The sequence below is a fragment of the Podarcis cretensis genome, assembly GCF_951804945.1.
Source record: "Podarcis cretensis genome assembly, chromosome: 5".
In the NCBI taxonomy this organism is placed as follows: Eukaryota; Metazoa; Chordata; class Lepidosauria; order Squamata; family Lacertidae; genus Podarcis; species Podarcis cretensis.
This window is the reverse complement of record NC_137174.1, coordinates 67,485,113-67,509,520: the sequence shown is the minus strand read 5'-3', so window position 1 is coordinate 67,509,520 and position 24,408 is coordinate 67,485,113. Positions and strand designations below refer to the sequence as shown.

General features: G+C 43.7%; 1 protein-coding gene across 4 annotated transcripts in view; it reads right to left on the bottom strand.

Moving 5' to 3' along the window:
* ST6GAL1 (ST6 beta-galactoside alpha-2,6-sialyltransferase 1) overlaps positions 1-24,408 on the bottom strand; it is a 108,033-nt gene that overhangs the window by 66,318 nt on the left and 17,307 nt on the right. Inside the window, exon 1 of one of the 4 annotated variants that reach the window (XM_079975902.1) lies at positions 12,315-12,451. The exons of 1 other annotated variant lie outside the window; for it this stretch is intronic. The gene's annotated coding sequence lies outside the window, so the exon portion shown is untranslated. Of the gene's footprint in view, positions 1-11,125; positions 11,331-11,914; positions 12,121-12,314; positions 12,452-24,408 lie in introns of those variants that run through there. 2 more of the 4 variants (XM_079975899.1, XM_079975901.1) reach the window with 2 other exon arrangements.

The following is a 24,408-nucleotide window of genomic DNA, read 5'->3' as shown; positions in this document are numbered from 1 at the left end:
AATTTGGTTCCTACCATCGGTACAGACCTTTCCTAAAAAATAAATTTAAAAAGAATCTTAGGTAAAACCCAGCCAAAATTAAGCAAACATAATTAAACAATTTCTCTCTGAAATTGCTTGGACTGAAAAATGCTTAACTTTGGCAGAATCATGCCCACTGTTTATTTTGTGTGTCTAAGCATGTAACAGTCCCCCCTTTTTTTTTTAGAAAACCTTTCCCCATCATATTTGGGGAATGTATCCCAATAATTCCTCTTCCCAAAACAAGGCAAAGCCAGACAAAAGGGCAAATGACCAATGTTTGTAAAATCATCATCATCATCATCATCATCATCCAACCTGCATATTGAAAAACAGCCTCTCAGAGAAAATAAAACTGCTCAGGTAAAAAATCATCAGCCGCCCAAGCACAACAAGAGTCAATTGGGCACATTTCCCAAATAAGATTATTTAGAAAACCTTTCCCAGGGAATCAGAACTAATCAGAATATCTTTGGAAAAAAGCTTAATGGTTGAAATGGATCTATTATATGCTGGTTTGTAGTATTATTGTCCTATTTATATTGTGTTCATTATCTCTTTTTATGCATTGTTTGGTGTATATTTTCGTATTTGTGGATCTTTTTGCTGATGTGCTTGATACATAGGGATACTTGCTACCTATTGCACTGTATCCATGGGAAATAATTAAAGAAGCAGATAGGAGCATTTAATGCAAGAATGGGGAACCTGTGATGGTCCATTTCTGTTAGGACTACAAGTCCCATCATTCCTAATCACCGGGCCATGCTAGCTGGGGCTGAGGTGAGTCCAACAGCATATTTGTGCACAGAAGAGAGCTCTCAAACACTTGGTTTATGGAGAACCAGCCACGCAAAGAATGGTGGTGACATTGTCTCCTACATGCAAAGCCCTACATGCAAAGCTCTGCTAGAATACAGGCAGTATCACCTAGCTGTTCAGAAGAGGTGGCAAGAACATCCCAACTCCATTCCTGGTTGAACAGGTGATCAGCATACCTGCAGCTTTCAAACAGGACTCAGCAACTGCAAGAATACACAGTACTGTATGGTGGATGTCCTGTCATGTATCAGGTGACAGACACCAGACCTGAAGTGAACTACAGTGGTACCTTGGTTTTCGAACAGCTTAATTTACGAACAAATTGGAATTAGAACACTGCAAAACCGGAAGTAGGTGTTCCGGTTTTCGAACCTTTTTTCAGAAGCCGAATGTGCTCCGTTTTGAGTCCCAGTGTTTCCTGTTGCGCTGCTAATTTGCATCCCCCCCCCACTGTAATTCAAGCCATCCATTTCCGATTGCAGTGTTCTGAGGTGATATTTAGAGCTTATATTTGGTGCTTTTGTTTTTGCTATTTATTTTGCCTTTTTTGCGTTGATGCTTTTTCAGTTAATTTGTTTTTGTGACTGTGTGGATCCCAGTTCAGCTACTGATTTCAGGATTTATTGTCATATTTTAAAAGTACTGCACACTTTGTCCCAGGCATAACGTATAATCCAGGCCACAGCAGGACAACCACTAGAAGCACTAATCCTGCACATCTTCCCTGTTCCCTGCAACTTGGCTGATCTTCCACTTCCTTGGGTGTCACCTGCAGCGACTCCACAGCCTAAGATGAACAACTTCATTAAAGAAAGTTCAAGCACCAACGAGTTAGAGGACTTAGACATCAGACACCATCCCTCTGAGCCTTCCTTATTGTGAGATCAGAGCATTGTGGGAATACACATAACAGGTAACTCACAACTTGTGTATGGGGTACACTTCGGGGATTGCATGTAAAGACAAGATCGTGTATAGTCAAAACAACCCTGGAACTGCTTCCGTGTAAACATACTTATTTTTCTGAAACTGGTGCACCAGGTAGGCTTGAGCCGCCACACAAAATGGAGAGATTTTAATCATTGATTAACTGGCTTACAAGCAGAGGCTACAACAAAAAGCTGTGTTCACACCATTTGCCTGAACATGAAAATGCAAAATTCATAGATAGAATCATAGAATCATAGAGTTGGCAGAGACCACAAGGGCCATCGAGTCCAACCCCCTGCCAAGCAGGAAACACCATCAGAGCACTCCTGACATATGGTTGTCAAGCCTCTACTTAAAGACCTCCAAAGAAGGAGACTCCACCACACTCCTTGGCAGCAAATTCCACTGTTGAACAGCTCTTACTAGAGCAAGGCAGTGCAAGCCCTGACTTAAACATCCCAGTTTGCACTCTGCTGCCTGCTTGCCAACCTTTCCCCAATGTTGAGTGGGGAAAGACTACAGGAGGCTTGGACCCTGCACACAGGCAACCCTGAAAAAGCAGGATCCCCATTTGCATGGAGGGTTCGTACAAGCCCACTACAACATTGTTGTTGTTGTTGTTTAGTCGTGTCCGACTCTTTGTGATCCCATGGACCAGAGCACACCAGGCACGCCTGTCTTCCACTGCCTCCCGCAGTTTGGTCAAACTTATGTTAGTAGCTTCGAGAATACTATCCAACCATCTCATCCTCTGTCGTCCCCTTCTCCTTGTGCCCTCCATCTTTCCCAATATCAGGGTCTTTTCCAGGGAGTCTTCTCATGAGGTGGCCAAAGTATTGGAGCCTCAGCTTCAGGATCGGTCCTTCCAGTGAGCACTCGGTGCTCATTTCCTTCAGAATGGATAGGTTTGATCTTCTTGCAGTCCATGGGACTCTCAAGAGTCTCCTCCAGCACCATAATTCAAAAGCATCAATTCTTCGGCGATCAGCCTTCTTTATGGTCCAGCTCTCACTTCCATACATCATTACTGGGAAAACCATGCCTTTAACTATACAGACCTTTGTTAGCAAGGTGATGTCTCTACTTTTTAAGATGCTATCTAGGTTTGTCATTGCTTTTCTCCCAAGAAGCAGGCGTCTTTTAATTTCGTGGCTGCTGTCACCATCTGCACTGATCACGGAGCCCAAGAAAGTAAAATCTCTCACTACCTCCATTTCTTCCCCTTCTATTTGCCAGGAGGTGATGGGACCACTACAACATAGGGAAGGTCAAATAATGAGCAGGAGGACCCACAAGCACAGAGTGTGGTAGTGGGGCTTACAGGCACATTCCTGCCTTCATCCCATCCTCCAGTCCACGAATTTGGCTTCAGGTGTTCAAGCAAGTGCTGCTGTTCAGGATTTCAGCAACTCCATTTCAAAGTCCTTTCCAACAGTCAGTCAGCATTCCACAGTCACGGAGCATGCTCAGTGGGCTGTGGGGGTGGGTCCCTCCTGAGGATTTTCCCCCTAATACTTTTTGTCCTTTTTTGTATTTCTTCAAACCTTGGGAATCTTCCATCCTGCAACAGCACTCAAAGCCTTAACTTCTGAAATAGAAAATATTATATATTTATTGGTGGCAGCAGATGGTGGTGGCAGCAGATCTCTTAACAGGAAATTATCTGTATACTCATGGGATTATGATTTCCAGGATTCGCTGAGATAAGCCAAAGCAGTTAAAATAGCAGCTGATTTAAGTTTGCAGTGTAAATCTGTCAATTTTTGGCATTTTCTTTTTGGGAGTGCCTTTATGGTAGCGTAATTCATTAGGCATTATGGCAGCTCTTAAGGGACTGAAAGGCAGGCTAAATGTGTGAAAATAAATCAATAAAAGCAAGATATAGGGACTAGCAATGGCTGTCGGAACACAGTCTGTTGCCCCATGACCTACAAAGAGCTTAAAGGAACCTTAAAGACTAAAAATAAGAAGTTTTATTGTGGAACAAGCTTTTGCAGAACAGAGTTCCTTTTGTCCAATCCTGTACCTGATGACATGGATGCACTCACAAAAGTTCATGCCACAATAAATCTGTTAGTTGATAACGTGCCACACAACTCTGTGGTGGGTTGTTGTTGTTTTTACTGACAAGACCGTCCTGCTCTGAAATGGCCTCCATTGGCTTCTACAGAATCCTTCCCCTACACGGCCATCTGTCAGAGAGACATCCATTCTGGTAGCAATAATAGTAAGCGAAGACAATAAATATTTTGGTTGGCTCTGAATCTATCTAGTGCAGATCAGTTTCGATGGATGGTTTTTGCTTCTAATCAGGACCGGCCCTGCCATTGGGCAACGCAAACAAGAGGCTCAGTTCAGGTGGCAGGTTCAGAGCTACTACCAAAGGAAAGCAAATTCTATTTTTACGATCACGGGGGATGTTCTGCTAAACATGCCAAAATGTCTTGAGCCACCTCTGTTAGCAAACATGTATGGGGGGGGGGACAGGACCTGAAAGGAATAGCAGGGGGTGGTGCTAGTCCAGAGCAAGGAAACAAGGTGTTCCCTTGTACTAACAGTGGGAGCACAGCATGCAGTTTGATGCTCTGTTCCGACTAATGGGAACTCAGCTGAGATTTAAATCCAGATACAGTGGTGGCCCACAAGACGAATGCCTTGCAAGACGGAAAACCCGCTAGATGAAAGGGTTTTCCGTTTTGGAGGTTGCTTCGCAAAACGAATTTCCTATGGGCTTGCTTTGCAAGACGAAAATGTCTTGCGAGTTCCTGCGGGGTTTTTTTCCTCCCCCCCCTTTTTCTAAGCCGCTAAGCTGCTTATCAGCTGATCCGCTAAGCCGCTAAGCCGCTTAACAGCTGATCCGCTAAGCCGCTTATCAGCTGATCCGCTAAGCCGCTTAACAGCTGATCCACTAAGCCGCTTATCAGCTGATCCGCTAAGCCGCTAAGCCGCTTATCAGCTGATCCGCTAAGCCCCTAAGCCGCTAATAGCGCTAATCCGCTAATGGGCTTGCTTTGCAAGACGAAAAAACCGCAAGACGAAGAGACTCGCAGAACGGATTCTTTTCGTCTTGCGAGGCACCACTGTACATACATTTGCTCAAATGGTCCCATCACACATTGCTAAGGTGAATTTGCAACATTCCTTAAAAAGTAATATCCCAACCCCACAGGCAACTGAAATGCCACAAAGTAGCAAGGAAGTTTCCAGGTTCTCCAGCTTTCTCAAAATTTTGTCACATTCTGGGTTGGTTCTGATAAAGGAACTGCTTTACAGTGGATTTTCCCCCAACACACCACTATGGACCAACACGGATGCCTATGCTTTCTTTGGCAGCGATATGTTGGCACAAAAGCTTAGAATATCATAAGAATGCTTTCATGCATTAAAATACATTTACAAATTTCTAATCTAGACATTAATTATATTAATACAGTGGGGGCCATAACTGCTGAATGGATCATTTTGGCATTTAGTAATAAATACTGCAGTGTTGGAAAGATGCACTTAAAAAAAAAAAAGAGTACTGCTGGGGTTGATGACAGTGGTGAAGAACGAAGCCTGCATGCAGGTTTGGCTGAAATACTATACAAAGAACAAATTCCAAAGTGATCCATTCAGTGATTTAGGTAGCACACCTGCCACTAGATAATAGGTTGCGAAGTCAGCAGAAATCAGATCCATTTGAAACGAACCACCATTTAGTGACAATAGTATCCCAAGAAAACCTGTAATGAAAAAGATATAAAACATAATGATTCGTAATGTCCTTTTGGTTAATTATTCTTTGAAGGACTTCAGCCCACAGAAGTTGCTTAGAATTAATCTACAAGAGAACTACTTAGACCAACATCAACATGAAATCTGCCTTCATAATCGTGATGACTAAGGAGCTGGTGATTTGAAAACTGATAGCTCTGACCTAGGGCTGTACAATAGTTTATGTTACAAACCTATGTCAGGATGAAGGAGAGAGCAAGAGCTGTATCAGCTTTTCAGTATGCGCTAGTCAGGTGCAGGGCAGGGGGAAAATACAGAATTAAGCTCATCAGAAGGTGCCTCTGCAGTCACAGAAACCAAATTAGCTCGCAGACCACGAGTTTCCGCAGTGTGCAAGGAAACTTCCTCATTTGGGTTTCTTCACCAATGGAAATGAGGTAAACAGGTTGGATAGGAGCACAGAAGCCCAAACTTTTACCACAGGAAAAAGCAAACCCCCAAACTCTAGACATTCTATGCCTTGTGTTTACCACAGACAAAGCCATTCTACTCCTCTTCATGCAATCCACACTGCATGAGGGCAGGAGAGACCCTGCTATCATGCTGCCAGTCCCACAGCCATCCACATGCAACCATAAACTTCTGCAACAGGGAACTCATGGAAGCTCCTCCCATAATTTGGAAGAACACCACAAAACAATGCAATGCAAAGGTGTGTGGGGAGGGGGAGCTCAGACAAGCTGCATCTGCTGAAATTCCCTCTTCAGCACAGGTGTTAAAGCTGCTGGAGCCAAGCCCTGTTTTGCATCTGGCCACTCTACCTGCAGCCCATTTCTGACCCCATCTATTGCCTTTCTGATCCTGGCCTGCCTGTGCCAGGTCCCAGCTGCAGCTGAATAAGGCATTAAGAAGGAACTATATAACAACACAATCGATTTTATACAGTGCTGGGGTTGGTCATTTTACTGATGTTTCAGTCTGTACAGTATGGCATGGTTCTTCCTTGACAGTTTGCATAAAATTGTAGAGTTGGACAGCACCACAAGAGTCATCTAGTTCTGAAAAGTGGGAATCTTCAACGCACTGAAGTCCTACTGTCAGAACTCTGTTGGCATTATAGGACATAGTGATTAAGGATGCTATAGGAAAATAAAACGGCGATAGAAGCAATCACCTTCATTCTAGCTTCTCTGAAAGGAATGTAAAACAGAGCCAATATTGATAGTGGATCCATTTTCTGTTGGTATTAGTATTTAGAATCAGATAATAATAACAGCAGCAGCAGCAAAGAAGTGCCACGTGAATTAACAGACAGGAGTGAAAATGTGATAGCCCAGCAGAAATGAAAAGCAGGATTTCTAACCCGGGGGATTTGATAGGGGTTGCGGGGAGACAATTACTGCTAAAGATTTCACTTTTCCACTTTTTTATACTTCTGCAAATATAAAATGAAGACATCACGACGTGCGATCAAGCCTTGACAATGTTGTTTTCTTAAAATTAAGTAGAAGAATTTTCAGGATGAAGCCAACAATGGCTTCCACCAAATATAACTTTCTATTCAGACTACTATTCGAAGTTCATGTCTTAGATCTATGAACTAGGGCTCGAGTTTGGTGCAATAAAAAAAGCTACGCACCATACATTTAAAGTGTAAAGTTAGGGCTTTTTTTTCAGCCGGAACTCACTCGAACTCAGTTTTGGCATCTCTCAGGTGACCACCATTACCATTCTAAGAGAATGAGGGAGGCATTTGTGGTGAGTTCCAGCACCTCTTTCTCTAGAAAAGTAGCACTGTGTAAAGCCATTGTGTCAACACACAGAAGTTTCACTTTGGTTTACTATAGATTAATCAATCTGGGAAACCGAATACCTAAGATTCAGTACTCATAGCTACTGGTACAGTTTAGGACCACACTCAACCAAAAAGTGCAAACTTAGAGGTGCAAAAAACCTCCACTCTTATTGTGAATGCAAAAGACGGTCAAAAGTGTGTTAACTATATATGTGGTATTTTTTTTTATTTTGGTTCCAATTCCCATGTACAAGATACCTGCCCATAGCATCCTTTCTAAATAAACCATGCATTCTTGAACTCGTGCATTCTGAACTCAAGTACAAAGTTATCTCATAGGAAATAACTCTGTGATTCCTGGTAATTGGTCCCAAGGCAGAGAGAGTGGGGCAGTTGTCAAGCTGAGCTGAAGAGAGTGTCATGCTGAGCTTAGCCACTACATTTTTGTACATTTAATGTACTGTATGCAGTGAGCTAAGGTGCCCCAAAGCAAGTATCTGTAGCCTCATTTTCAAGGTTTGACATGTTGTTGGGATACTTACAAAATGAGCTTTAAATTATTTTTCTTTTTCAATTTCCACTTCAATGTCATTTGCATTAGATGAAAGTATCGTACACCTTGGTAACAATGCAAAGATGCAGGACTACCTGGCAGGGGAGCAACTGGGGCAGTTTTGCTTAACATTTTCATAAAAGGAAAAAAACGGTATTTTACAGTGTAAGATGACACGGAATCTCAACATATAATTGTGACATATTGGGAGCTTTTCCTGACAACAATGAAGTAAATAGTTGTGTGTTAAACAGGATATGTGATAGCTTGAGGTTTTTGCAGCTGCTCAAAGGAATGGTGTGCATTTAAGAACAGGAAACATGAATTATTTTTGCTCCTTTGGCCTAACTTAAGCTGGCTGTAAAATGTATCCTTGGGAGGCTAGAAGAGAGGGGGTCTGGCTATTTTTTCACGCCTGCTGCCCAGGTGTAAAGAAGACTAAACCAATCACAGAAATTTAGGGTGTGCCACGCACCCCACTCACACATGAAAACAAAGGCCACCACAGCCAACCACAAATGAATAACCACACCCTAGGCCAACCCCATGGAGGGCACAAGGAGAAGGGGACGACAGAGGATGAGATGGTTGGACAGTGCTCTCGAAGCTACTAACATGAGTCTGACCAAACTGCGGGAGGCAGTGGAAGACAGGAGTGCCTGGCGTGCTCTGGTCCATGGGGTCACAAAGAGTCGGACATGACTAAACGACTAAACAACAACAACAACAGGCCAACCCCAACCTCTCTCGCCACCAAAGGAACACAAGTGAACAGCAAAGAACCTGCACAAGCAACGCTGACACCAAACCCTACATATAGTAAGTAAAACAGAAACATCGCCACCCAACCCCAACCCCACCCATCTTTCCCCCCTTTCTTCCTAATGTCTCAACAAATGAAACTGATTTGTAAAAATGTTACATGGGGGGAAATACGAGAGAGACATTGCACACACTTTTGTAAATCAAGAAAATCTTTAATAGAAAGAAAGAAAGAAAGAAAGAAAGAAAGAAAGAAATTTAGGGTGTGAAGGGATCACGAGGATCACCTTGTCCAACCCCCTGTGATGCAGGAATCTTTTGCCCAACGTAGGGCTCAAATCCATGCTCTACTGATCACATTAAGATAAAATTATGACTGGCCCAGACCAAACAGTCCCAGTTACATACAGTTGTACCCCAGAAGTCGAATGGAATCCGTTCCAGAAGCCTGTTTGACTTCCAAAACATTCGGAAACCAAAGTGCGGCTTCTGATTGGCTGCAGGAAGCTCCTGGAGCCTATCAGAAGCCCGTCGGACATTCAGCTTCCAAAATAACATTTGAAAAACCAGAACACTCTCTTCCAGTTTTCGATCATTTTGACTCCCAAGACGTTCAGGAGCTGAGGTACGACTGTGGTTTGTAAAAAGAGAAGGAAGAGGGAAAGCTACAAGGGTGAATTCTGTGACAGAGCAGGTGGCCAGTTCTTGACAGTTCCAACTACTGGGTGAGTGAACCTCACGTAACATTTCCAAGCAAGGTGGCACTGGATAATAATTTTCTGTGGCAACTGCTATAGGGGAAGACGTAAGAGTGGTGTGAGAACAGGCCTTGGGGAGGAATCCTTCCTGAGTGAATAGTGAAGAAGACCAGCAGCAGACCACAACCAGAAGACCTGTGAGACTGAGCCCCTAGAAGCAGAAAGGAAGCTCTGACCAAAGGAGGTAGGAATTTGGAAAAAGGAATCAGGAGGTGCATAACCTAATCTCTATTCCTTTATCCCCTTGCAAGAAAGAATGATCTAAATAATCAGTGTCCTCCAAGAATGCTTGTAGCAGTCCCACCATGACCCTTTCCACCATCTTCCCCCAATGGGGGTGTTTGCAGCTGTTCAATAGTTGTTCCAACCCAAAGGGTTTGCTGGGCTGACTAGTATACAGGGTCCAGCATGGAGCTCAATTGTGTACCCAAAGACAAGTGGGACGTTACACAGGTGTATGTGCTCAAAATGTGGATCTGATAGACAAGTGCACAGCTACTGCATCCCCATCACTTCTCTAGAGGCTTATGGGAAGAGGTTTCCACTGCCCTCTATTTCAGATTGCCAGGGCTTCATTTCAGCCGGAACTTACAGGAACTGAGTTCCGGCACCTTTTTAGTGTTATGGCACAGCATTCCAGAGGCATAAGAATAGAAGCACCCCTAAACATTTTGTGAATCTTTGTACTTTTGTCCATTTACTGTATTTATTTTTCATGATTTGAACTACAAAATGACAGTACCCCTAAACATTTTTTTGGGGGGAAAGCACTGTGCTCCCCTTTAAAAAAGGTCAACAACTTTGGCTGGGTGCTCCCCTAAAGAAAGGTCCCTGAAAAGAATTTCCAGCACCCTTTTTTCCTAGAAAAAAATGCCCTGGCTATTGCTCTCACTGCTCTTATTCTATTGCTCTTGCTGCCCTCTGTATTAATATTGAAGAATCAACTTTGGGGGGAAATTACATGATTTATACTGGGCAAAATTCTTGCCTTTTGAAGTTTTACTCAAGAACAGATGACAGTGCCTTTCTTTTGTATTCAAGCAGAAATCCCAGACACAATTTCACATATACAAGTCCTATTAAAGTCAAGTAAAATCATCTGCTCCAAACTATGTCCAGAACAGCAGCCTTAAACATACTGAAAAATAATATCAGCAACATATTAAAATCCAAATGTGTCTCCCTCAAGTTTCAGCACATTTTTATAATTCACACTTTTCCCTGCCTAGCAACAGGAGATGCCAAATGCTTCTACTTGAAAACAAAATATCTGGAGCAGAACCCATGACAGAAAAATATCTGCTCATGTTGTTCTTTTATCATGGAATCTGCAAGTTAAATGAACGTACTCTCCATTATATAACTTTTATCTATTCTGGAACGAATGCCACAGAGAAAACATATACAGATACTTGATGAAATATTTAAGGTGCAATCAAACCGGCAGCTCTACTGTGCAAGCCCTACTCAAATGGATTGTGAGATGCGCAACTGTTCCGGCTTCTCAGTGGATTGTGCCCACTGCTAATAAGAAAATAAAGAAACCATTAATTGCCTTTCCACACAAAATGTTGCACAGTACAAACTCAAGAGGAGCACAAGATGTCACAACAGATGGCGAGAATATAAGGATCTTCAAGGGAAAAAAAAGCAGTATTGATTGCTAACATTATTATCTCAGCGGGCTGCTCTTTTCTACAGAGAACTGATGAACAAATGAAAACAGCATTCTGCAAATGAAAAGCAGGAGTGACTGAGAGACCAAACCTGATGCACTGGAAGTTGTTTCATCTCCAAGTCATCTCTACATGATACCGCTGAGATCCAAGTTCATTCAGTCTTGCTCCTGCTTGAATCTGCTTCAGCAACAACCCCAAGACCCCAACCTACAGGCAAACTGGGAAAACTTTTCAAGTTTGCCTCTGCAAAGTTTTCTTTCCAAGATTTATATTGCCCACGTTTGGAAACTGAGCCCTCCAGTTAATTACCATTTCAGAAACAAAACATGACCAATCCCGTTACCGTTTCCCCATCCCAAGAGCAAAATCTTAATAAGCTAGAGGCAATTGGGAGAAACTAACCTAATCAAAAACGGGGGGGGGGGGGTGTCAATTCCGAGGCACCAGTTGCTTGATCGTTTTGCGTTGAAGAACGCTCCAAGGAAGCCCTCCATCTATTATTTGCAGTAAACATTACAAAATATTACCACACGTTATGCATGTAGGGTTTCTCTGTCGCTCAAGAGAAATGCCAGGATCCTGAAAACGGCAGGACCTTGGCGATTTCCCAGTGCAAAAGTATGGGAGATGGGAGAGGGCGCGTCAAAGCTCCGGAGACGAATTCGAATCCGTCTCGCAATTGGAAGTGGCGCTGCAGGAGCGATGGGAAGGGCAGACAGGCACACAGCGAAGTCCATCCATCCGTGCGCGCCTACGAAGCTGCGTGCGGAGAGAGCGCCCTCCGCCCTGCCCGCTCCCCCCAAGCACCAATCAGATGGGTAACCGGGCAGTGCGCGCGTGCAAGGACGGATCCACCGGGGTCGCTGCCTTTACTCACTTGGGAGCGCTCCTGTCGCCGCGTCCGACGCCACCGCCGCTACTGCTGGCCGCGGCCCAAAGCAGCCGTACGCGCGCCTCTCACTCTGTCTCTCTCCCTCCCGCTGCCGCCTTTGTTACCGCCCCGAAATCGCGGCATTTAAATGCCTCCCGCCCAGCCGTGGACGCTGGGCCGCCACGCACTTCTGCACAAAGGCTTGGCCTCGCCAGCGACGAGCTGCTGCCCGCGGGAACGAAAGCGTGACCCCCGTCGCATCAATCAAACGCGAGCCCAGCGAGGGGGAGAGAGGGAGGGAGGGAGGCAGGCAGGATTATGCAAAAACAAGAGAGCCCCGAGGACACAGCCTCGTCCGAGGCAGACGGGAGGGGATGAATGGGAAGAAAAAAGAGAGAGAACAAACCAGGCTCCGCGACGCGCCTCGTTGCGCGGCAGCTCCCTCCGCGCCCCAGTTGCGCGCAGGCTTTGTGCCGCGTCTCGGCGCCCCCTGGGAGGAGAGGGCGTGGGGACCACGACCCCCTCGCTCTTGCCGCCCAGCCTCACATCCTCCCGCCCTTGGTTCCCACGCCCTCCCTGCCCAAAGCTTTCACCCCGCTAGCCTCCGGAGCCCGTTCCCACGTGGGGATGGATGGAGTCGCTGGCTCGTCCTACCGAAGGGGGCGCAAAGGCTGCAGCGGAGAGGGAGAGGCTGAGGAAGCGCGCTCCTGTTGCGGGTGGCCGGCTCGTGGGAAGGACTTGGAGAGAAGGCGAGGGAGCATTGGCCACCCGGCTCCTTTGGCGCATCGGAGCGCAGACTGGATCCAGCAGAAGCAGCTCTTGTCTCTTCTGGCCGCGCCAAACCGTGGCGCAGGCACACGCCGCCGAGGCTGTTGGCGGAAGCGGCTACTGTGGCAGCAGCCCAGCCTTTGTCTGAAATTTCCCGTCAGGAGAGGCCGTAAGATGGTCTGCAAGATGCGGCGACCCCCCAAAGGAAGCTGGGTGGGCGGAGAGGCGCATAGGATGAGAGAAAACAAAGGTCTAGTTGGAGCTCCAGTTTACCCAAAGGGGGGAAAAGAGAGCACCTTTGAGCACATACAAAGTGCGCTCCCCTCGTGGCATAGCTACACGCACGCACTTGTTTAGAATGGGGCTTTCAAGTCCGAGGCTTTTCAGGCAGGCTTAGGCCCCAGCACCTGTCATTTTCGAATAGAAACACTGATGGGAAGGGAGAAAAGGGAGGGGGGGATGTCTGCTCTGGAGAGTCTTGAAGTTCGAATCAAACCTAATGCAGACTACCCATCCTCTACTACACCTACAAGCCAGGACTCAGGAGCATACATAAACCCACAATTTCCTGCAATACCACACAAGCATTCTCACAGCCCATACTAGTGCATCTAGGACAGGGTCACTCGCCCTGGGGCAGTTGGACAGGACTGCAGAATAGGGGAGATGAAAATGGGTAGATAAATAGCCAAGTAATACAGTGGTACCTCTGGTTAAGAACTTAATTCGTTCTGGAGGTCTGTTCTTAACCTGAGGTACTACTTTAGCTAATGGGGCCTCCCGCTGCCGCTGCGCCGCCGGAGCACGATTTTTGTTGTCATCCTGAAGCAAAGTTCTTAACCCAAGGTACTATTTCTGGGTTAGTGGAGTCTGGAACCTGAAGCGTCTGTAACCCGAGGTACCACTGTATGTGCTTGCTGGGAGCAGGGACAGACTTTGGTATTATGGTGCCCTGAGTAAGGACAAAATTTGGCGCCTGAAATATTTATTTGGCATCCTCTCCCTCCTTTCCATTCTGCACATGCTCTCAAGTGTGCTATGTCATAGTTGCAGCAACTCAAGCACCTGCCCACACTACCCTAAATCTGGTGCTGCTGGGAGGCTTAAAGAGGGCAGCAGACCAGACTGAAAGCAGACCCATTGCTGGCTTTCTGCCTGTAGCCTAACACAAAAAGAATAACCAGCCATTGAATGCAACTGATGGAGGTAGAGAAAATCAGAGGTTATAGTATTTCTCTCTGTACCCTTCAGAAAGTTTGGGGGAGGAGGGGTTACTGTGTAACTTCTGAGCTTGACTCAAGAATGGCAGGAGCACTATTTGAACAGGAAAGCTACAAAGGTACTCTTAAAAGTACATAACATAAAGCTTGCTTGACATTTTTTTTCCAGATTCTAACAATTGTTCTCCTCTGGTCAACCCAGGGCTAATTCTGTTATGTCTTTAAAAAAAAACACATTTATTGATATAGACACATGTTTCCAAGAAGGTAGGTTGGTCATTTTGAATTATTATGGTGCCCTGAGGAGGAAACAAAGAGTTGGAAGTTTGCCTCAGGCATATTCATTACCAGTTAGGGCACAGAGTGTTAGAACATGTAGCAGTATCCTTTTCCCCCCACCAGGCCCTTTGCTTCTCCCCACCTCCTCTGCTTGCTTCTTTCTTTCCTCATCTAACCTAGTATTCCCCAGAAGAGGCCAGTGTTGTGACTCGTGCACAATACTCCAGGGAAAGTCAGGAGGAGAAGGGGGCACTGCTTGCTTGCAAACACCAGCAGGGGAACAAAACAACATATTGTGCAAGGCCCAGTCTCTCAGAAAAGTTGCATTGGCTTGCGTGCCCTGAGTTTTGGTTTTTGTGTGCTGTTCTATACCCCAAAGCAGGGTTGTTGTTGTTGTTTGGGGGAAAAAGATAGATTTCTTCAAGTTGTGTCTTAATTGCCCACACTGTTGTCATTTAGGAGTTTTCTTTTAAATGCCTTTTCGTTTGCACCAGCTTATTTGACAACAATAAATGAACACATAATACAAGGAAGAGACAAATTTAAATAATTTTAGGGCGCAAAATTATTTTAATGGGATAACATCACCAAAGCAGCTATAGAATATGGTGGATATTGCACCGGTATAGTGGAAGATGTGTCTCATTCCATGGTGCATTGGAATATAAGATTGCTCTGCCCAGCTGTAGATGTTTGACCACATAAAACTATAGAGGTGGTGTTCAGTATTTTGTTTTGTTTTTTTGTTTTTTAATAATATTTATTTAAAAATTTCCAGAATAAAAAGGAAAGATAGCAAGAAAGAAAGAAAAAACAAATATGATTTACACTTGGTTTCAGTGGCATCTTTCCCGGACTTCCCCCCCTCCCCCTCTTGTATTCCATTTCCCTTAAATTGATTCCACAGATTCTTACCCCAAATTTTAAAACCTTATTTGTAATTTTAAATAACCCATTTATTTCAAATTAATTTATCTTATTTATCTTAATGAACCATTTCTCCTTATATTTTATATAATTCCCTAAGATCAACCCCATTTCCCTTCCACGAATTCCCCTATTTTCAAACAACAAACATGAAAAAAGAAAAGAAAGATATAATATATAATTTTACAGCCTTTGGATTCCAAATCTCCCCCCCCCCCATTCCCCGGTTCCAATCCCCAAAGTTCATCCATTGTCTACTGCCAGCCTGGTGTATCCACGTCTATATCTCAACTCCACTTTGCTGTCTTTTGATAGCTTTTAATTTCAGAAAGTCCAATCTCGAAAAAACTCTCAGAAAAAGTCATTGTTCTTCCATCCAGACCTCTATGTTTAAGAGTCTAACTTAAATTCTATTTCTTGGTCCTTTTAAAGTCTGGATGTTCCAAATACTCCGGCTTCAAATTTGGTCCAGCTCTTATTCCTCAGGTTGCTTTTTCCTGTTCTGCTGCAGAAACCTTCTAATTCAGAAACTTCTTGTTCTCCACAGAGGCTTTTGTTATTCAGGAACATAACTTGCGTCAAGTCCCTTCCTTTCTTCAATAGATAAATCCATTGTCTCCTTTAGTATAGAAACCTCTGTAGACAAAATAATGCTTCGTTTTTGCAGCTTTCCCAAGAGATAACAGATCCTGCTCAAATTCATAGTATTTTTCCACTTGCTGCTACTGTTGCAATGTCCCAGCCTCCCTCTAGAGGGAATATGGTAACTTAATTTCTTTCAAAATCAGACCCAAAAGTCAAATAACTTGTTGCCTTTATTTCCAATAATTTATGTCCAAATTGTAACAAATCTAACCAGCAAAGCCATCGTAACAAAGTTCTCTTTTATTTTCCTGCTTTGACAGCTACTTTGACAGCTGTCAAAGTTTCTGTGTCTCTTCACCAGTCTCTCATAGCGGATCGTTCCCGGTTCCCGGGGGGGTTGCATTTTAGTTCCCACAAATCAGTCTTCTCCTCCAGCACAATTATTGTAATTTCCCTTCGTGAAGTTAAAAAATTTTCTCAGGTAAACAAGTTCATCTCTCGATCTTAGTTGTCAAATCCTTGCATTGAGCCATCTACAACAGGGGGGGGGCGGACTTCCTTTTTGCACTCCCCCCGCTCGCTCCAAATTCAAAGATCAAATTTCCCTTTTAAGTCCAATCAATTTACTCACGGGTTGTTCCTTTTAGTCCAAATCCGAAATTTTCAAAGAAGAAGTCGTTGCTCTCCGCCGAATGGCCTGCGGCTTCGCTGGGCAGGGGAAGCATTGGACTCACAGCACCACACCCCCCCCATCACCCGCTCCACAGCCTTTAAAAAGGCTCCTTCGCGGGTCGGGGGGGCGCAAACGGTGCCCGCCGAGTCACCAAGTCCATGGGCATCTCCGCCCATGGTTTTTGAGGGTCCCCGCGTCGCCGGCACGGCAGGACCCGACCCCTACCCAGCCGACTCCCTCCGGAGCTCGGAGGGAGTCCGCCATTCGTCGATGGCGCCGACCCGGAAGCCCTGGTGTTCAGTATTTTGAAATGGGAGAGGTTTGTCCATGGTTTTCAAAGAGGCCATCCTCTCTGTCCTGATGAGAAGAGAACATCCTAGGCAAATGTAAACTTCTGCCAAGTAAAAGTTGTCCTCCTGCTGCCATGTTTCCCAGCATAGAAAGCTAGCTGTCCAGTTACATTACTTTAGGGGAAAAGTAAGAAAGTATCCTAACTGAAAGTATCATAATGGACTGGCATGTGCTCAAGGTTGCCTTAAATAACAGAAAGGCAACTACACTACATGATATGACTATAGGGTATATAAAAGCATGAGAAAGTAATTTGAGCAATTAAAATACATATATAAATTTAATCACGTTATACGAAATACCTGCTTGAGCTAAATTTCATATAGAAAATAAACACACTTTAGCTTTTCAAGTAGTCATCTGGAGTTTAGGGACACAGTATACTGAAGACCTTTGTACAGTCAATTCCCCAAACTGAAGATCTCGTCAAAACTTATTCAAATGACTATTCAACCTGATGTATTTTGTTATCTTCAGAAAAGGCACATGTTTAAGTAATGGAAGCAGTCTTTCAACTTACGTCTTGCAGCAGATAGTTTAGAAAATGGCTATGGCACATGAGTTTTCTCTGTACCTTATGAATATACTGCTTCAGTTGATTTGTGATGCCTACTTTGTATTCAGTTGATCCGAATAATAATGGGAACTATAGTCATATCATGTACTGTAGTTGCCTTCCTGTTATCTAAGGCAATTTAGAGATGCTGTGCTCAAGGATTAATTTATTCATCAGTGTGCTCTATTCAACTTTTTCTCAACTGTAGTTTGCAAGGATGAGTTTGCTCATCAAACTTTCAGTGAGCAAAAGGGGACAAAAAAAAATCTACTAGGAACATTTTTAGCTTTATTTCAGATTCATAGTACAATTTAAATTGTACTTGGAATATGAATTTCAAATACACACATTTTCATTACTGTCCAGCTCAGGTTCTCAGCTGCTGCATTCTGTTTTCTCTTGACTTTTCCTGTTGCTGAGCAAAGTATGTATCCGAACAAAGGGGATGGAAGCAAAGTTCACAGGTAGCTGAACTAAAAGGAAACCCACCCTCTCGTAAAAAAAACTCTCAAGTCAGCCAAGCAAAGCAGTCATATTGTCCTTACAGGATATTTGGGCAAGTTTTTAGACCCAGACACAAACATATGTTATCTGTGGTGAGTTTGCAGTGATTATTTCTAGCCTACGAGTCAGCATGGGAAATTCTCTTATGCTGATTCAGACAATTTGTCCATCCAGCTCAACATAATGCGCTGGGGTTGGCAACTTCAGGCTTGCTGAAACTACCTTGTTTTTCACTAGATCTACTAATCAGAGTCAGGAGCAAAAGACATATTTTAAGAATGAAAAAACAGGGCTCCTCTGAACATATTTTGAGTCTAGTAATTTATTTCCAGTACCAGAACTGAACTGAGCTCACAGCCTTTTGCGCAAAAGTCAACTTTGGAATAGTTTACTTCATTTTAGAAGCCTAATCTAGGTGGAACAGGTCATTTTGCTGTGGGTATTGTTAAAAACATTGAGAGCCCTTGCCGGTTGATTGCAATTCACTCAGAGATCTAAAAGTGATCCTGATCTACATTCTGTTCATCCCTGTCTACATTGACTGGCAATGGCTCTCAAGACCTTCAGACAGGAGTTTTTTCTCAATTACTGCCTCAATGTGGCATGGCATGGATGCTATCAGCCTGTGGCACTGCTGAGGTGTTATGGAAGACCAGGAAGCTTCAATATCAGCCTTCAGCTATTCTGCGTTGCTTGGTCTCATGTCTCTCATCTTTCTCTTGGCAATGCCCCATAGATTCTCTATGGGGTTCAGTTCAGGCGGGTTTGCTGGCTAATCAAGCACAGTAATCCTATGGGCATTGAACCAGGTTTTGGTACTTTTGGCAGTGTGGGCAGGTGCCAAAGTCCTACTGGAAAATGAAATCAGCATCCCCATAAAGCTCGTCTTTGGAAGGAAGCATGAAGTGCTCCAAAATCTTTTGGTAGATGGCTGCATTGACCCTGGACTTAATGAAGCACAGTGGACCAACACCAGCTGATGACATGGCTCCCCAAATCAACACTGACTGTGGAAACTTCACATTGGACTTCAAGCATCTGGCATTGTGTGCCTCCCCATTCTTCCTCCAGACTCTGGCTCCTTGGTTTCCAAATGAGATGCAAAAGCTGCTCTCATCAGAAAAGAGATTTGGGGAGCCATGTCATCAGAAGAGCTGAAGGCTGATATTGAAGCTTCCTGGTCTTCCATAACACCTCAGCAGTGCCACAGGCTGATAGCATCCATGCCACACCGCATTGAGGCAGTAATTGATGCAAAAGGGGCCCAAACCAACTACTGAGTACATGTGCATGCTTCTACTTCTCAGAGATCCAATATTGCTTTATTTGCAGTCCTCGTTTTGCTGATTTCATTTAATATTCTAATTTTCTGAGAATGTTAATTTGGGGTTTTCATCAGCTGTATGCCATAAACATCACAATTATAACAAATAAAGGCTTGACATATCTCACTTTGCATGTCATGAGTCTATCTCATATATTAGTTTCACCTTTTAAGTTGAATTACTGAAATAAATGAACTTTTCCACAATATTCTAATTTTTTGAGTTTCACCTGTAGCCTCAAAGAAGCTCCTGTTTTAATATCCTAACTCTGAAGCCTGGAGAGCTGCTGCCAGTCAGTGTGGCCACCACTAAGTTGGATGAACTCAGTGGTCTGACTGTGCAGTGGTCTAACTTCCTGTGTTCTCAGGTTCCAGCCCAAACATCACCAGTTCAGCCCACCAGCAAGCTAAAAGTTCATATTAAATGCAGTTGCTTTGCAAGTAGAGAACAGCAACCAAATAAAATAGGGCTTCAAGGAAGTATTTATCTTATCATCAATTGGCACCTAGTGTTTGTGTGTCAAGAGCAAACTTGGGAGGGGTGGGAGGAATCCAGTATGGGTGTGGCCATGTGTTTCTTTCTGGAAAGAAATCCAAACTAAGCCACTATTGCTATAGCAATAAAGGCTTGAACCTTTCCATCCATCATGGGTCCTTATTGGCTTTGGGAACCAGTGAAAATAGACTTTGTCTGATAACACTGCTCTTCCTTCCCCTCAAGTTACAGAAACACATAGCAATTTAAAGCAGCCTGCCTGAGACAGCAGATTCCAGGGGAAGTTCTCTTTCCTGCCTTCTTCTCATCTATTCAAAATGAGCTCCAATTCAGAGCAGCAGGGTGCAAGGAGTTTCCCACACTAGCATTGGGGGAACCTGGGACCCTCCAGATGTCTTTATTGTCCAGCTCCCAGACATCATGGCCAATGTCAGGAATGAGAGGAGTTACAGTCCAAACACTCAATGGATGCCAGGCTAAGGAAGACTGCTCTGCAGACGCGCGCGCACACAATTCTACAGAATGTATCCCACAACTTGTCAGGCACACAGATGCAGTTTTCTAGTTGAAAAGAAAGCTTTGCATTTTCCACCCAAGCTTGGTGCTTTAAATATCTTACACAGACTTAAAGTAATTTAATTTCTGGCTACTTCCAAGCACAACTGCTGTTCAGGAGTCTTTTTTTCTTCATCACATAGAGCTCTATATTCTGAAAGAAGACCCCTTCTGCCTGATCATGTAAATGAATTAGGTGACATACATATTGTGGTCTAAACCACTGAGCCTCTTGGGCTTGCCGATCAGAAGGTTGACAGTTTGAATCCATGCAACGGGATGAGCTCCCATTGCTCGGTCCCAGCTTCTGCCAGCCTAGCAGTTTGAGAGAACACCAGTGCAAGTGGATAAATAGGTACCACTGTGGTGCGAAGGTAAATGGTGTTTCTGTCTGTTCTGGCACTCATCATGGTGTGCCGTCATGCCAGAAGCTGTTTAGTCATGTTGGCCACATGACCCGGAAAACTGTGGACAAATGCCAGCTCCATTGGCCTGAAGCGAGATGAGCGCCACACCCCATAGTAGCCTTTGACTGGAGTCAACAGAAGATTTAAGCCACTTGCAAATTTGAGCCATGCACCAGAAAACTTGCATACTGCAAGTTTTAGCGCCTTGTGCCACGTAAGAAGTCCTACGATATTCATTTACAACTTAGCTTCCAATGCACCCACACTTTCCCTTGGCCTTTTAGGTCACACCAAGCTGGTTTATAGATGCACATAAAGCTGGCTGCATCTGTTACTAGGGGATGAATCAGACAATCTGCTTGCCAGTAGCTGAAGGCAGGGAAAGTAGCCATTAGGAGCTTGGCGGTTCTGTGAGTGTCTCATTTAATCCATGTTCTGCCTTTCAGTTAAGGAGCTCAGACCAGTGCATTAGCTTTACATCAATGTGACAATGGTAGGCTAGACCAAAACATAATAATTTGCACAATGAGAACAAAGCTGGGATTTCTCAAATCTTGGCCCCACACAGGCTAGTTGCTAGATCATGGGTTGTCTGTTAGCCCTTAGTAGAGCCAGTTAGGAGGTTAATAAATACCTACACAGAGACACACATTAATATAAGAAAAGAAAAAAAAAAGGTGAAATAATGGGTTAATTATTTACATTCAGTTTTAAAATGAAAATTTTAAGCAATCTTTATTTTGAACTCCCCCTGCCCCCCACCCCCAATAGACAACACTAATAGAATAGTGGAACATCTATTATTTTACAGAGCTTCTTTTAAAAGGTGTGTGTGTAATGTAAGGGATAGCATAATACTTCTACCTTGGCAATTAGCTGTAATGGAACAAATTGCTGAGTACTAATGACCTACATTTGGAACAGAACTATCCTCTGTGGGGTGAAGTAAGCTCAACAGTCCAGGTACATTTACTGGAAAATACTGCATCACTAAAGGTACTGTAATTGCTTTTGAAACACAGTGCATTGGAAAAAATCTCCCAGCCTGAGACGGGGAGGGGGGTGGAATCTAAAACTGAACTTGGCAGTAGATTTCTGACAAAGTCAATAATCCAGAAAGACATTAAATAGGTGTTCTGGGAGATCTTCTCTGAGTAAACAGGGAGTATTTGCTGCTAAAACCATCAGAAAATACCTCCTGGTAAAATACTGTTTTGTATCCATTATGCTTTTTTATTATTATAAAAAGTGATGTTTTGAAGGATGCAGCCCCTGTATACTCACTGGATCTTTAACAGTCTGTGGCTAGAATCCAAAGCACTGTGAAGTTCGGAGCTACTCACTGCTTTGCATCCCCAAATGTGTACCAAGCACTCTGACAAGGAAGAAGAGGAGGTGAATCATAAATGCAATGTCTTAAATACTTTGAAATCGTGCGTCTAGAAAAAAAGCTTGCAGAACTTGACTTGCACAATGGAGCTTTCTGGCTCCCCCTCCCCATAATTGCAGACACACACACCCCACACCCCAAGAATATGATTATTACACAATTTGTACTGCTCTGATAACCAGGGAGTAGTTAGGAAGGAACCACATCCCTAAACAAACAATTTAGCTTGTGATGCTATTTGCACTAGAAGCCCCACTGGAAACAATGGGACATATTTCTGAGTTGACATTGCACTGATTGACTCCCTATAGAAATAAAAGAAACACTCTGAAATGGTAAAAGAAACACTCTTTTACTTTCTCAGCTCCACCTTTAATAGACAGATGAGAAAATCTATTGTGGCAGAGCATATTTCATTGAAAACACTGTTTTTCAGGAAACGGAGCCGCCTTTAAATTTTGAGCAATTATGAATACCGTACTTCAGACCTGGTCTGGCAAGAACACGGAAGTGCCTCTCAAGTACAGAATTAGCACTACTTTGCTATAATGTGGTGGGGTGGAAGGTTTGGAGGAATCTAGCCACTCTGAAATTGCATATTCACAATCAGCCAGGCTATTTTATTGGCAGGCTACTAAAGAGCCTTAAGGATGCTCCATGCAGGCATTGCTTATATGTTAATACGCCATCAGTTTGGTCTCCTTTGCAGGATAAGAAGGAAAGCTAGTGCCCCAGGGCAGGTATTGTTAACAAAGCTATTGTACTACCAACCTTACTGTATGCTTGTGAAACATGGACCACTTATAAACGCCATCTCCAACTCCTCGAAAGATTCTATCAACAGTATCTCTGAAAAGTTTTACACTTGGGAAGACAGGCGAACTAATGTCAGTGTACTGGAAGAAGCAAAGATCACCAGTGTTGAAGCAATGATTCTTTAACATCAACTTTGTTGGACTGGTCATGTTGTGCGGATGCCTGATGATCGTCTTCCAAAGCAACTACTGTGCTCTATTCCGAACTTAAAAATAGAAAGTGTAATGCCGGTGGTCAACAAAAGAGGTTTAAAGACTGTCTCAAGGCAAATCTTAAAAAATGTAGTATACACACTGACAACTGGGAAACACTGGCCTGTGAGCACTCCAGTTGGAGAACAGCCTTTGCCAAAGGTGTCATGGGCTTTGAAGACACTCAAACTCAGGACGCAAGGGAGAAACATGCTAAGAGGAAGGCACGCTTGGTAAACCCTCACCGTGATCAACTCCCACCCGGGAACCAATGTCCCCACTGTGGAAGAACATGTGGATCCAGAATTGGCCTCCACAGTCACGGACTCAGTTAAGACTGTGTTCATGGAAGACAATCATACTCGGCTACGAGTGATCGTCAGAGAAGAAGATGATTGTCATGTGTACAGGACATAGCTTAAGGAATATGATTTCATCAAGCAGCATGGCAACAGGGGTCCCTCCAATGGATGGGCCCATTTAGCTACACTGGTCAAAGAGGTGTAGATGCAACTAGTCTCCACCCAAAAAATGTAAAGTTTTCTCATTATTGCCCTGGTCATTTTATAGGAATTGCAAAACTACTACACATAGAAGAAGCATTCCTATATTTTTTCAGTACTGGAATACTCTTTCAAGCCTTTGTTTAAAAATGAATAAAAACCTTGGGCTTCAAGGAGCACATTGTTCCATCGCTTTAGTTCCAACCTGTCTGCAATCCTGTTCTTTGCCATTCAGTTACTGCCGGAGAAGAACTGTGAGCAACATTTATTTATCATGGGATGGGGGTATTTAGAACCAAGATAAAACTGCCGAGCTCCCTTGTTATTTATGTAATTGCTAGAACGTGTAATGCCAATGTAATGTTGTTCCATTTATAGTATTGAAGTGTTTTTATGTAGTGTTGTATTTGCTATCATGTTGCTGTTATTCCTGTTCTTAAGAAATAGGCCTTGCAATTGTTGAGTTTAATTGCTGCTTTTGTCATAAGCTGCTCACTGTTTCTTACAGAAAGATTCTGCAAAATCTGCAGATTCTGATGATCCACTGTACCTAGCTGAATCAATTTTAGCTGAAAATCACTTCACTTGAATATTTAGTTCCACCACAGAACCTTGTGTTCTGACTTCATTATTCTCCTACTTCCCCTTTCTTGCCCCCAGCTTCTTCCTCTGTGGACCCCCTGCTTGCTGAAGCAGAGATTTTTGCTCCACTTTCTCATAAGCAGGGATGTGTACCAAGTTTGCATTTTTTAGAAATTGCTTACAAAATATCACGTCACTCACAATTTCATGTCCCCGTCAAAGCAAGTGCACATTAAATGGGATTCTGGGTTTGCAGTATTACAATGCCCTGGACCATATTATTTTTAAAATAAATGGATTCATAAACTCTGTTATTTTAGCTTTAGTTTATGGACGCAGAATTAACCTGCACCTCCATGGACAGCTGTGAGTC